Genomic DNA, 13,517 nt, shown 5'->3' with positions numbered 1-13,517 from the left:
ATTCCAGCTGATGAGAGAGGAGAGATATAGTGGCAGTAGCCCAATCTGCTGTGTGACTGGAGTCGACTTCCAGCTGAAGGTGTGGGAGCCGTCTCCACTCGACTGTGGGAACTGTGCCTGTGGCAGCTTCACCTACAACAGAAGATTATCTTGATGTTTATGAAACAAGAATCTTCAATAAATAATTCACCAGCTCTCTGCTTGATTTCTCAGTTGTAACAATTGGCTCGGACGCTCCGGCAAGTCAAACAGCCGCGAGCATTCTCTGCTTTCCTACAAAACAAATGTCTGTGATTGGAGAAGCCAGAGAAAGCAAACAGGAGCCTGGGGAGTTACACACAGAAAGGTGCTAATAACCACGCAGAACATTCTGTCTGTACGCAGCCGGGCTGGATCAACACTGGGATTCATGGAGGAGATTTCTATCTTCGGAGAACTGGAAACGTTGTGAATGTTCGCAACTTGATGGGAAACTTAGTCAGTTTCCCATCAAACCTAAAGAGCTGAAGAGGCCAAACGTCTTTCCTCCAAACATGTGAGAGCGGTTGACAAACATCACATCTTATCTTTTGGAGAAATGCACTTCCTCCTCAAGCTGTCTGGAAATGTTAAGACAACAAGTTGAGCTTCTTAGAAAGTTTCTTTCTGGATCCGGAGCAGATTGAAAGCTTCTCTGTGACATTGAACTTCTGATAAAACAGTTTTCTCAAGGTCAAGGGTGAACTTTGAACCTCAGCTTTAACCTGTTCTTCTTTCTCTTTGTCTAAGTTCATCACTGTGTTTCTTTACAGATATTAGATCAGATTAGATTCAACTTTATTGTCATTGCACAGTACAAGTACATATACAGCGAAATGCAGTTTAGCGTCTAACCAGAAGTGCAAAAAAGGCAGTAAAAGTGCAGAGTATTGTGCATATTAAAGTGAAAATGTCAATAAATAAGATCTGTACAGTAGAAATATATATGGAACATAACAGTATTAACAGGAATTGTAAGATATAAGGACGATGAATACACTATGAGCAGGATAAAAATATAAATATATATAGTAAATAATATAATATGGATATATATATTTCATGTTTACGTTGGTCAGACTATTTGTCCTGCATGTGTTGAGTTCACTTAATTCTTATTTGCACTTTTACCTGAATTCACTTTTAAGAGATTGTTGAAGTGTTGTAAAGACGTCGAAAATCATTTTGTCCCGTGAGTTTGAGTTCAGACAGATTTCTGAGTTTGACTCCAACTCGGAGTCGTATGGTTTTGTTCGATAACTAAAATAATCTCATCAAATTCTCTGTGCAACTTGTGTGAGTCGAACCCAAACTTCCCAACTCAGTTCTTCATCTATCCTGAAAAGTTTGGACCCCCCCGGTGAAGACTTTCCCCCCGAGCTGCTGGTTCAGCTGCTGACTCTCAGGAGTCTGAGAGTCAAAGAGCCGGGATGAGCTCTGAGGACAAAGTGCTTTTCTGGAGCGAAAACGACTCCGGTGCAAACAAATGGAAAACGTGCCTGGAATCACAACGGCAGCCGGGCTGATTGTTCTGGTGATGAATGGACACGCCCGCCTGGTCATTGTTGCCGCTGCTCATTCTGCTCTTTGCTCGGCAGATGAGACGATTTCTCCGGAGTGCTTGCACACACACGGAAAGAATTTAAGAATGTATACCGAGGAAACGAGGGAAACTTTCAATCCATCCAGGTTTCTGAGTTTCTGCCGAGTGTCATCATCACTCCTGGGAATCCTCCGTCTCCTCCACGGACGTCAGCGTGTGAGACAGGGTTCACAGATCAGTGTGTGTGAGAAAAACTCAGGTGTGAAAGAGGATTATTATTATTATAAGCATCCAAATGGAGATGCACACAGAGGGAGAGGACTGGAAGATAACCTGTGTCACTCTGTTTATTTACCTCTTCCTTCCAGTAATTGCAGAGCTTACATTGTGTGAAATGATAAAGGAAATAGCTTCTTCTTCTTTTGGTTTTATACATCTTTTGTCAACACAATATTCAGGACAAACTAGGGCAAAATATATATATATATATATATATTACGTGAGAAATTATTACACTAATCCAGAGACTTGCCTATAACATAACCCTTATCCTAACCTTTACTTAAACTTAAAACTAACCTGATTTGAAAACGTGTCTTCACCCTAAAACGTAGAGATTTACTTTATGCTTTTTGTTCCATAAGGAAGAGACAATTCCCCTGGATGTGAATGTGTGAATAGATCTCGCTCACCACAAAATGAAGTATATACTATAGTTGTGAGGACACTAATTGGCATAATGCATTGCCTATAGCCCCTTACCTTAACCTTAACCTGAACCATCACCACTGAATACCTAATCCTAACCCTAGACCCAGGTCATAACCCTCAAACAGCCATTTGAGAAAGTGAGGACCTGCCAAAATGTATTGAGCCAAATTGGCCTTTATAACTACACACACACACACACACAAACACACACACACACACACACACACACACACACACACACACACACACACACACACACACACACCCAGCCAGTCCTTTTGACAGATTGGTGTGTAGGATATCAGGGAAATGAGAATTACACTGAGAGCAAATGTCTGAACTCCTCCGCGTGGCCCGGAGATCTTATCTGCTGAGATCTGGCCCGGTGCCGGGTCGGGGGGGGATTCACCCGGAGCAGCACTTGGATATTAGCTTTCATTTTCACATGCTAATGTGAATGGAGTGAGGCGGGGGGGATAGAGAAGAGATGGAGAGAAAGAGATCCTCGCTGCAGAGGAGGGAAAACTGTGATTTATATTTGTCACACAGATGTGTTGAGCCGAGTGGGAGGAGGAGGAGGAGGAGGAGGAGGAAGAGGAGGAGGAGGAGGAGGAGGAGGAGGAGGAGGAGGAGGAGGAGGAGGAATTTGGTGAGCTGGCAGGAATGAGAAGCATTCGAGGGAGGAAGAGACAGAAAGGTAAATGAGGATCGTCTGTAGTGGAGCACCAGGTGGAAGCTGATCTCTCTGACAGCAGGAAACTCCCAGGTGCACCTGAAGCTCTCATCTCAGGAGCAGCTGGACTGTTTCACTTCATTTCAGTTTTTAGTTTAAACCTAAAACACGACATAAGGCCGAACACGTGACACAGTACTGCTGAGATACTTACAATACTATAGAAACATGTTAGTTACCGATGTCGTGTCTTTCCAGCAGCAGAGTCTTGTTGAAGTTGTTGAAATGAGGACACTGTGGACCCAGAACTTACAATATAACAGAGTTTATTATAAGAAGTTCACAGGTCAGAACAAGCTCTAGAAACTGTGAAAATTGAAAATCTGCCTTGTCCCTGCAGGGCAAGAAGTTTTATACGGGGGGAGTGGGACCCCAAAACTAGAGATATCATGACATCACACAAGGGGGTCCTTCATTGAACAGGTAGAAAAAGTATTATCTGGGGGAAAGAGCTGAGGAATAACATCTGGAATAGTGTTCAAAGAGTCCGAGCATAAGAGTCGAGACGCTTTTAAGATGTCATCATGTTTTATAACCATGTTCAAAAGATCTATTCGCTAAAATATAATATACCAACATGAGCGAATATTTGTCAACAGTATCGTGAAGAAACCTCGGACAAAACCAGGAGACGGTTGTAGACCTGTCTTCTCTCAAACTACCAGCAGGGGGCGACTCCACTGGTTGTTTCTATAGAGGTCTCACTTTATAACGTCAGTAACATTCAGGAGTTTATGTCTCAATCTCTAATAGAGTCTGTTGTGGGGCGGCTGCTGTCGATTATTATAGTTATCGAGTATTCTATTGATTATTCCATCGAGTGATTGGATAAGAACTACTTTTGTGTGTGTGTTTGTGTAGAAGCCCCCCCTTTCTCCTCACACACACACACACTATAATTTCAGTGTTTACTATAACGTAGAAATAAATATGTATTACTTGTTTGCAGGGATTTCCCCAAAAGCTGTGAAGAGACAACGCTGTAAATTAAACACAACACGGATGATTATTTTGAATTAACAGTAAACAGCTTCAGTAAATTGAACTAACTGTGCACAGCTGCTGCTCTGTGAAGTGTTCTGTTTTCCGACGGCACCTGAAGGCAGCACCGTAAAGAAACTCATGGGCTAAGTTTTAAACGTCTCGGTTCTTTGTGATTCACGAACCAAGAGGAAGAATCTGAGCAGGTTCCCTCTGAACACGCTCGTTGTGCGACAGTAATTGTCGTCCGTGTGAAACAGTTCCCACTGAGCAACACAACAGCTCGTCTACACACATTCAGCAGCTGTGTGTGGATTAAAAGAAGCTTCACGGCCGAGACTTTAAATCAATGATCTTTAGAAGTGGATCTACTCGAGTTACTCATGAATCGTTTAAACTGTAGTCTGTTGTGAGAGGATCTGCTGAGTCATGTCTCCTCACCAGACTCACGATTTCTTTGATTTCCAAATCAGCCGCAGCTCCACAGAGGCTTCCTGAAGTCTGCATGAAGCTGCTGGAGTCAGAGGAGGATCCAGTTTCACAACATGTTTCCAGGTGAAGCAGAGGAAGCTTCTATCAGGAGCCAGACAGGTTTCATCAGGAGTTGGATCCTCGGAGGAAGAGGAGCAGAATGTTTTGTGTCTTGTAAGAGACGATTCTCTCTGATTCTGAGAACTGTGATGAGTCAACTCCGGATCATTTACTGCAGCTGATAAGTTGATGAGCTGGTTCCGGTTCTCTCCTCGTGTTTGCTTCACTGTAGTTTTCAGCTTGTTAAACAGCCAACAGCCTTATAAACAACCCATTTCCACTAATGCACCAGCAATCCTGCCACAGATCCACTTATCTGCTGAGACACCTCCTCCTCCTCTGTCTCTACAAATTGCTTTCACACACTGAACTCTAGAGAATCTCCTGAACTCTGGTGAGAGATGAAAGCAAACGTTTGAGTGCGAAGCTCCAGATCTTTCTCCTGGGAAAGAGAAGAACCTCCTGCTGTGTTGAAACCTCTGGAGAACGTCTGGACCCGGTTGTGAGAACAAACCTCCTTCAGCTGCTCAAACCTGTCTTTGCACTTAATGTAGAAACTTACACAAACATGTTTTAAGTCCAGGTCGATAAAGAGATTATTAAATGGTTACAGCGCATGTTCGGTATCTTTAACCAGGGGCTGATCAGCATTATTCATTAGGAGATAGTTCCTGTAGACATCTCCATCCATCCATCATCCAGCTTCTCCCTGAGGAGCCAGGAGCTGGATCCAGACGCTGAGTGAGAGGTTCACCAGCGTCTCACAGAGACAAACAACCATTCACTCCCACATTCACACCGTCGGCTCCATTAACAGCCTTCAATCATCCGAGCTCCATCGTGTGTTTCTGCTCTGTGGGAGGAACCTGGAGAACCTGGAGTAAAGCCCACGCAGAACCCAGAAGCTTCCTTCTGCTGCCGAGACGCCAATTAACAGATTCTCCAGCAAACAGTCGCTAACGAGGCCGAACATCTGGAGACACAGTTTGAGTTTCTCCTCCCGTCTTGTTGTGATCATGGTTCTGATGTGGGATCAAACTGTGTGAACAGCAACACACACACACATGTTGATCCTTCTGCTGCAGAGACATCTGAAATCCCTTCAGTTTCCTGTGAGTGAAAAGCTTTTCTGCAGAGTTCACAGTGAGACTCAGACACACAAAGAGCAGTCATCTGGTGACATTAACACAACTTCACTCTGTCTCTTTACCAGTTGTCGACCTCGGCCTGTTGTGTTGTTTGCAGCAGCAGTAATTTGCCATCAATTTGAGACTCGACAACTTCAAACTCAACCTTGAACTCATGCACCACAACAACAGCTCGGTGCTTTGAGACTTTTGTGGTTTCTTGACTTTGCAGACAAAAGAGAAAACACTGCAGCGTGTGGGATGATTCTGGGATCTAACTCATTTTGTCTAGACCTCACAAAAGTGGTTTTTCAGTGTCTGCACAAAGCTCAATGCTGCAATTGAAAAGAAGAATATATATATATATATATATATATATATATATATATATATATATATATATATATAGCTTTTTGCACTGATATCTCGTGATAAGAGCAAATTAATCCTCGGCACCTCCCACATGATGAAGCATCACAAGGTTAAAACAGACTCATCACTCTTTGATTGCTATTGTCCGCATGTGACTCTGGTGTGTATGTATTACACATTGTGTGTGTGTCAGTGAGATGTGTGTGTTGATAAGGAAAAGCAATTTACCTCCAGTAATCTAGAAACGTTGGCGGTTCTTGTGTTTGTTCGGGTGTTGTTACTTAGGATTGTTCCACTGGTGTGATGTAAACAGGAGTTGTGTCCCTCCCTCCTCTGGAGTGTGTGTGTGTGTGTGTGTGTGCGTGTGTGTGTGAGAGTGTGTGATTGATATGACGTGTCCTGCAAATCCTCAACCTTCACCTTGGATGCATGTTAAATCCAGAGATAAGAAACTCTGCAGCGTGGTTCCCAGAGTGAATCTGTCTTTAGAGAAGCTGATCCTGATCCTGCTCCGGCTGATGGCTCTTCCCTCCTCCCCCCCCCCCCCCCTCTGCACCGTGAACCAGCAGATTGCGGAGATATTTTCCACATTGCCTCACGTCTTCAGTCGTATGAGCCCCGACTACGTCTGATGAGTTCTTTCCATTTGAAACCTGGTGATAATTAGCCGCTCCGGCCCGAGCCAGGGATCTGGAGGCAGGATGGAAAAGGCCTCGGGATCGTTGAGCAATATTTTGAACCCAAAACACCCGATTGTGTGTTCTCCTCTGACTCGCTGTGAATCACACGGTTGCTTTTCCAGAAGTCAGACGGCAGCTGGACGGGTTTCGTGTGGATCTCTCTCTCTTCTTTCCTTTCACTCTCTCTGCTGGGAACTGCCAAATACTTCACATTCTTGTTGCTTGTTGTGATTCTACATCCTCTGTGTCATTAACACACAGATACGGAGGCAGAGGCATGACTCCATCTGTTCATGTGACACAAAACAAATGAGTTGTGTGTTGTTTGCATCTCTTTGATTCATTAAAGTGTCTTTTCATTGTGGTAGAGCTTCGATAACGCAATGTGTGAGTCGAGAAATGACATCCGTGCATCAATGAAATCTCAGATTCTGATTTCTGAGATGTTTGTGACTAGTTTCAGTTTGTAGCTCACTGCTCTTTTTTAACTTCTTACTCACTTGTTATTTCCTGCCAAGTTATTTCCCCTAAATATTTTACTTACAGTAAATTGACAGATCTTAATCTTTTGTAGGACTTTGATGCTTCTTTCAGTTGGACTGAATAATCGGAGGATCTTTTCTCTCTTCACGGCATTTAAGTTTTTATCAGCAGATGCACTCAGGTGTTATTCATCTCCAGATGGAAACAGTGAGATCTGGTTCAAAGCTACAGATAAGATATCAGATGGTATTTATTTATCTATGTTTGTACTTTATTTTTAAACTTTAAATGAAAGCTTTGCTGGCAGTTGCAGGGCGGATCTTGTGCGACCGTGAATCAGCAGATGATTAGGTCATGTCTCCAAAACTAAAGGCCAATTTATGCCTCTCCGTTTTTTCTATTACGGACAGATAAGACCGCCCTATCCGTCGTGGAACGCCCTCTCCGAGCGCCTCGGAGAAGTTTTCGTACACGTCTGATTTTTCTAACTGTACGTGTTTATTTCGGAGACCCCACGGACCGCTCTTGACTGTGATTGGTTGACCGTATTTCCGGACCTCCAACTTCCTGTTTACTTGTAGCAACAAACACGAACACAACTATGATTCTACGATTAATGTGACGTGTGTGTTAAGCCAGCAGAGTTGTCCGGCTGACGGTGGCTCGTTAGAGCACTGAGGGCATGTGTGCACTTTATTTAGTTCTGTTAGTTGCCATGGTTCAGTGTGTGGGACGCAAGCTAACATGTAAACAGAGACACATGGACTTCTTCTTCCCAAATGGGGTAGGCTTCTCTGAGTTCGTCTTCCGTTGCGCCACCTATGGGTTTGGCGATGAATTTTTTCATACGTACTGTGTCGGAGAAGTAAAAATCAAAAAGACTCTTTGCCCCCCGTTGAGACCTCTCCGAGAAACGGACACGTAGTAGTATATAAGAGCCTTAAAGAGCTGGTGGAGGTAGAACGACTGGACAGTTCTACGTCCTCTCAGATACTCAAAACGTTTGCCGTGTCCAGAAAGCTGCGATAGAAAGTTCTCTCACCTTCTCTGTATCTCTGAGGTTCATCGACTCCACAGCTCAACTCAGAAAGCAGCTGAACAGAATCGTCTACATCGCCTCAAAAAAACATCGATATCAAACTCTGACATATACGATACCCCCCCCCCCCCCAGGGAAAAGACTCAAAAGGCCATCAAAACTAAGACTTCCTGTTTCCTCAGCAGCTCCTACTGCTAAACTTCTAATCACTAAACGTCTCCTCGATCCTTCATCAGCACTTTACAAAACTGAATTTTACTTTGTTTTGTATTTTAAAACACCGGACGTCCTATTCTATTTTTACTAGATTTTACTCTATTTTTATTCTGTATTTAATCTGTATTTTAGATCCACGGATGTATGTTGTGTTTTTATGGGGAGGGGGTTATGTTGTTGTGTTGTGATTGTTGTGCTGTTGTGGTTACATTGAGGCAAATTCCAAACTGAGTTGTGTGGCAATAGAGTTTTGAATCTTGAATTGAATCTTGAATCTAAAGCATCGAAACAACTTTAAAATTAAGATAAAAGATAAACTGATACGGACTAGAGAAACTACAGATGGCTGCCAAGGCTACAAGTATTTTTTCTCAAATACTCAATTAATAAAGTATTTCATGAGAGAAAGAACTGAAACAAGGTTAAAATAGTAAACTACACTTGGAACTGAATCAACACTAAAGATGGAATCCCACTCATTTGCTCCGGGACCAAACCCTCCTCCAGGTTCCATTCACATCCCAGGATTTCACTTCAGCATTTTATCATTTGTGTTGGGCCCAGAGTGGAAAGTGTTTGTCACTTGACCTTTCAGCGATGACATTGGGCCGGTTGTACTTTAAGAGAAAGAGAGAAAAAAGTAACGGATGCAGGTCACCAAAATATATTGAACTCCCTGAAAGGAAATACAGTGAGCATTTCTTCCCCGAGGCCGTTCGCACCCTCTCATGAATGAAGCCTAAGTTTTGCAGCATGTTGTAACCGAGCGACCCGAACAAGGCCGGGTGTGTGTCTGCCCCGGGGCTCGCTGGGCTCGGCCTCCGCACTCGCACACAAACACACACCCACACACGCCGGAGATCCTGTTTCACCAACTACTACGACTCCACAACAGATAAGCCAGCAACAGAGACACACTCAGAGTTTCTGTGGGTGGAGACGGGTTCGAGTGAAAGGAAACGCTCGAGGTTCAGAAGCTTGATTCGTCTCCTGTGTTTCATGTTTGTTAGAGTTACTCACATGGGTCAGCTTTAAGACCAGAAGAGAAAGATACAGCTTGAGTTAAAATATGAAGATCAAACATCTGTGAAGTTCTCACAAACTCAGATTCTCTTCTACTCATACGTACAGAAAAATCAATACTTAATTATAAGTTTTATATTATCTTGTGGCATAAGTTTTAAATCTATGTGTTGATATTTCTGGTCTGTTCTCGCTGGGAAGTACTTGCTCGCTGTGTTAAATATGTTTCTCTGTAATATTATAATGTCCTAACCTCAGGATGTCGAGAACCTTGGAGATAATGTGTGTTTTCAAGTTTTTCCTCTGAAAGGAACAACTTGAATAAATCAAATTAAAATCCTTCCTCTCAGTCTGATCTCCAGGTAAAGAGATAAGATTTGAATCAGATTTAAATCTCAGAAAGTTTTCCACTATTGTCTCTCGTTCCTCTCACCTCGATCAGATGAATGATAACAGAGTAACTCACTATGTGGAACAAACTCAGCTGCAGTAACTGTGCACCTGAGGGACTCACGTTGATATTTGACCTGATCAGAGTCCTCATGTCCTCGTGTCTTTGAGGGACACATCAGAGACCCAGCCAATGGAAAAGCTTTCCTTCTCAATATCATAATCAACTGCTGTGTTATTTAAAAGAGACACACAAAGCTTCAGTTCTCTTTCTTCGCTCTAGTCACTTATAAAGGTTATTTAAAATTCAATAGTAGCTTTATTGTCAATTTACTTTACATGTTCAGACATACAAAGAAATCGATAAAACGTTTCCCAAGGTGAAACGTATAAAGTGCACAGGCACAACAGATACGACAACAAGACATTTGCTAATACTAAATAAACATACAGATAAATAAACATACAGATTCACGTACAGCACGCAGCATAAGTTAAGTTTCTGTAAAGTAAAGTGTAAACGTAATAAAGTGATAAAAGTGATCAAGGTGCAAAAAGTGTTGAAATGTTAAAGTTCATGAAAATCAAAAAGCACAAGGTCTGTGGTGAAGGAAGTTCCTCTCCCAACGAAAAACACTGATCCTGCAGCTCCCATACTGGGCTGGTCTGACACAATCGACCAATCAGAGCAAACCTTGTACAGTAATTACAGTAATTAAAATCACAAACCTGAATATAAGCATAATTTGTCTTGGTAGCAGTTTGTGTGCTCGTGACAGTAATGAGCCACGGAGCTGATTCAGCTGAAGGCCACAACAACAACAACAGACCCTGTTTACAGCAAATATGAGATTCAGATTTTCAATATCAAGCCTGAGATATGATTCTTGATTCCAAACACAACTGAGCAGCAATTATTACATCGTTTTGACTTTAATGAAATGTCTGGTTTGATCCACAGGAAACCAGGGACTCACGTTGTCATGGTTACCACTGCTGTGACCGAAAGCTTTCATGATCTTATTGTTTCTCCGTCACACACGTGGATTCAGATTTCATGTGTAGGAGCAAGTTGTGAAACTGTCAATCATCTTCTCACCAGCGTGTGTTTGCTGAGTGTGAAACATGTTGGATGAGAGGAGTGAGATGTGGAGTCTTTCATGTTATCTGCCTGGATTACCTCCTGTGGAGAGGCTCATATAACATGGGATTTATTGCAACAGGATCATAGAGCAGCGCCGGGGGGGCGGAGAGATGGATTTGATTCTGATGACAAACATTGACTCTGATGTTAAATCCTCCAGCAGGTGGTTAGATAAATGTCTTCAAAGTGACATTTTTTATTGTAATGAGCAGATTTTTAATGTTTTATTCATGAGCACAAACGTCATGTCTCTGTTTGTGTTTGTATGTGTGCGTTTGTGAATTGGACTTGAGGCCGTTCCTGTTTGTTTTGTGATGAAATCAATAAGAATAAAGGACGTTTCTGGACAATAATGAGATGAAAGGATAAGAATGTCTGATTGCATGAGGTTCAGTTTGACTTCGGGCCCCCGGGTCTCTTCTGCCTCTGACCCTTTTTATTCTGTATTTAATCTGTATTTTAGATCCACGGATGTATGTTGTGTTTTTATTGATGAGGTGGTTATGTTGTTGTGTTGTGGTTGTTGTGTTGTTGTGGTTACACTGAGGCAAATTCCAAACTGAGTTGTGTGGCAATAGAGTTTTGAATCTTGAATTGAATCTTGAATCTAAAGCATCGAAACATCTTTGAAATTCAAATAAAAGATAAACTGATACGGACTAGAGAAACTACAGATCGCTGTCAAGGCTACAACTATTAATTTTACTAAAATACTGAAGTGATATAGTATTTCATGAGAGAAATAACTGGAACAAGGTTAAAATATACAACTATACACTTGGAACTGTATCCACACTAAAGATGGAATCCCACTCATTTGCTCCGGGACGTCCCTGGGATGTTTCTGCTGGTTGCTTACGTCCCCTCAGGACCTCGTCCCTTTTGTCCCCACGTTGTCTCTCAGAGTCTCGTGTTCTTCAGATCCATCTCAGGCCCAGATGTTCTCCTGCACTCGCTTCTCACACAAGAACTGATGATAACACGTCTCTATCATTAGTGCTCCTTCGCTTTCGCTCCGAAGTTTGTTTTCTTTGGCAAAGCGGCCGGGACTTAGAAATCATTAGCGATGCTTTAATATAAGACTCAGTGGGGGGGCGGGAGTGTTGGCTTCGACTCTACGCCTCAATCTCCCCGTGAGCCCATTACCAGTGAAGCCGAACCTTCAGCTCCGAACCACAGACCTGCATGGGGCATCCACCAGGAGACGTGGCTGTGCCAGCATCTTTCCTCCTGTTGTGGTGATTCCTGCTGCTGCAGCTGCTGTCACCGCTGATTTTCTTTCTTGTATTGAGGCAATAATACCTCAATCATAAAAACCTGTGTAATTACGCTGGGTCCATGTGCCCCAGGGAGTCGACAATTCCCTCACATGACAATTAAAGTGGCAGCGGTAAATCCACTGCAGGTCCATTACACCTCGGAACACGGACCATCACACCGACAGCACGTAGCTAGACAATGAGGAGACGCTCACTTTGTGTTTGTGTGACACAGAAACGCTGCAGGACCTAAACAAGTCGTCAACCAGGAAGGATCTGCAGCTCTAATGGTCACATTCTGGTTTGTTGTGGTCGAGTGGAGCTGATGAGAAAGAGAAGAGAAAGGGAAACCGCCCGATCAGCAAACAGCTTCCACCCATTAGAAGGAGAGAATCAAGCTGAGTCAGCAGAAGATGTCGTTCATACTGCCGGTGCCAGATGCTTCCCGTGGATGATGCAGTCGCAGAACCTCAGAAATTACATTAAATATATGAAATTATATTTTGATAAATGAGCCAAACTGCAGCGACACACGTCTCTTTCACCTCCGGGTCTTTGCATCACAACTTCCTCCAGGATGCGTCTGCAGCAGTTTCACTTTCCTCTGCTGTTCACGTCAGTTCAGTAACTTTTTGAAATGAGTTTTCATCTCTGTGCAGCTACAGCTCATGTTTAATCTAATCCACATCCCTTCTAATAACACATTCATTGTCTGTTTGACATTTTATTCAACAAACTGTCGGCAGGATTATACAAAAACCACTGAACTGATTTTCTTAAACATCGACTTGTCTGCAGATATTCATCCAAATGTTGTAAGAAATCTTAAATCAGAGATATAAAGATTAATCCGTTGGTGTATTAATATCTAATAACAGCTGAAACCTCCTGATCCTGGGCTCCACCCACAATGTGTCTGAAAATAAAGAAAGTTCAACAAAGTTCAAAGTTTTTTAAAGCACAAAAAGACCAAAAACATGAATAGTTATTACTCATCCTTTCTGTAGGAAGTGAGTTGGGCTCTGAGGTCTCAAACCGCCGGCTGACAACAAGTGAAGCGTTTGAAAGCGAGTGTTTACCAGACGACCACAGTGACGTCTGTTCTTTTACCTCAAATGATATCATGACTCTCTGTGGCTGTCACGTTTTGATGAGGCGTCCCGTTTCCTGCTTCGTTTGGCGAAATCCTTTTCAGATTTCCTCCTTTTCAACCTCCACATTCAGAGGGACGCTCTCTACCCATGATCCTTTGCTCTTTTTCCCGGTC

General features: G+C 42.8%; 1 protein-coding gene across 1 annotated transcript in view; it reads left to right on the top strand.

The window, feature by feature from the left end:
* The window catches only part of adamts3 (ADAM metallopeptidase with thrombospondin type 1 motif, 3), a 121,820-nt gene that overhangs the window by 30,379 nt on the left and 77,924 nt on the right, over nt 1-13,517 (top strand). The window lies entirely within an intron of this gene.

The sequence above is a fragment of the Limanda limanda genome, chromosome 5 (assembly GCF_963576545.1).
Source record: "Limanda limanda chromosome 5, fLimLim1.1, whole genome shotgun sequence".
In the NCBI taxonomy this organism is placed as follows: Eukaryota; Metazoa; Chordata; class Actinopteri; order Pleuronectiformes; family Pleuronectidae; genus Limanda; species Limanda limanda.
The sequence above is the reverse complement of the archived record's forward strand: the minus strand, read 5'-3'. Positions and strand labels throughout refer to the sequence as shown.